The sequence below is a fragment of the Lemur catta genome, chromosome X (assembly GCF_020740605.2).
Source record: "Lemur catta isolate mLemCat1 chromosome X, mLemCat1.pri, whole genome shotgun sequence".
NCBI lineage: Eukaryota > Metazoa > Chordata > Mammalia > Primates > Lemuridae > Lemur > Lemur catta.
Genome location: NC_059155.1, coordinates 32902235 through 32903326, shown reverse-complemented (window position 1 = coordinate 32903326; position 1092 = coordinate 32902235). Strand labels below are relative to the sequence as shown.

The following is a 1092-nucleotide window of genomic DNA, read 5'->3' as shown; positions in this document are numbered from 1 at the left end:
TCTTTCTATTTTTTAGTAGAGACGGAGTCTCGCTCTTGCTCAGGCTGATTTTGAACTCCTGAGCTCAAACGATCCGCCCGCTTTGGCCTCCCAGAGTGCTAGGATTACAGGTGTGAGCCACCGCGCCGGGCCTGGAATTTCTTTTGGGGTGAAGATGTTTCAGGATCAAACAGAGGTGGTGGTTGTACAACATTGTAAATGTACTAAACGCCACTGAATTGTTTGCTTTAAAATACTTAATTTTATGTTATGTGAATTTCACCTCAATAGCAAAAAAGTCAGCTCATCCAACTAATTTGGATGCAGAGGATTTAGAGACCAAAACTTTGGTCAACCAATCTTTTTTTTTTTTCCCCCATGTCAGACGGGTAATGTGTCGACTTGTAACAGGGTTTGTTTGAGGGAGGCACATCTCACATATCCCCATGAACACCCAGTCATTGTGCTTATGAACTACAAAAGGATCGAACCCGTCTTAATCATATAACAAGGGCCTTTAAAGAATGTGGTCTGTAATTCTTTGGTATTCTCTTAACTTAAATGCCTCTGAAGAGTTAAGTAGAACTGAAATAACACCATACCATATCCACTGCACCCCTTACTGCACAAGTATACTTGTCTAGTTCAGTCACTTTATCTCATTCCTCACACCCCGCTAGTTTCCTGTCTTGATGGTTTCTTCCCATCCATCTGGAAGCATAGTTACAATGTAGGTTGAATTCCTGGCTCTGACTCATTCTGGTGGCTGTTGTGCATTCCTGTATTTACCAAGTTTGCTTGCAGCTGTAGTTTATATTTTAAATGCCCTGACCAACCAGAACCAGGAGATAGGTATGAGATACTTTGTTGTTTGTTTGCTCTGGACTTTGCAGAATTTCTGCAATTTAACAATTGCAAACCGCCAAATACAAATTTGGGTCCTTCCCACTACGTCCAGCCTAATGGCAACTGATCTCAGTGCCCCAACACTCCTCTGCACCCCAATGCTAATGGTTTCCCATATTCCACACCCAGTAGCAGCAAGAGAAAGCCTTTTGGAGAGGGAAAGAGGATCAGTGAATCCATCACAGAGGAGGCTGCATTTGAGATGGG

General features: G+C 42.9%; 1 non-coding gene across 1 annotated transcript; it reads right to left on the bottom strand.

The window, feature by feature from the left end:
* Nucleotides 1-358: 358 nt before the first annotated feature.
* LOC123629003 lies at nucleotides 359-465 on the bottom strand. Its single transcript, XR_006731876.1, has one exon. It is a non-coding gene; the product is annotated as a small nucleolar RNA U13 (small nucleolar RNA).
* Between the last annotated feature and the right edge of the window lie 627 nt (nucleotides 466-1092).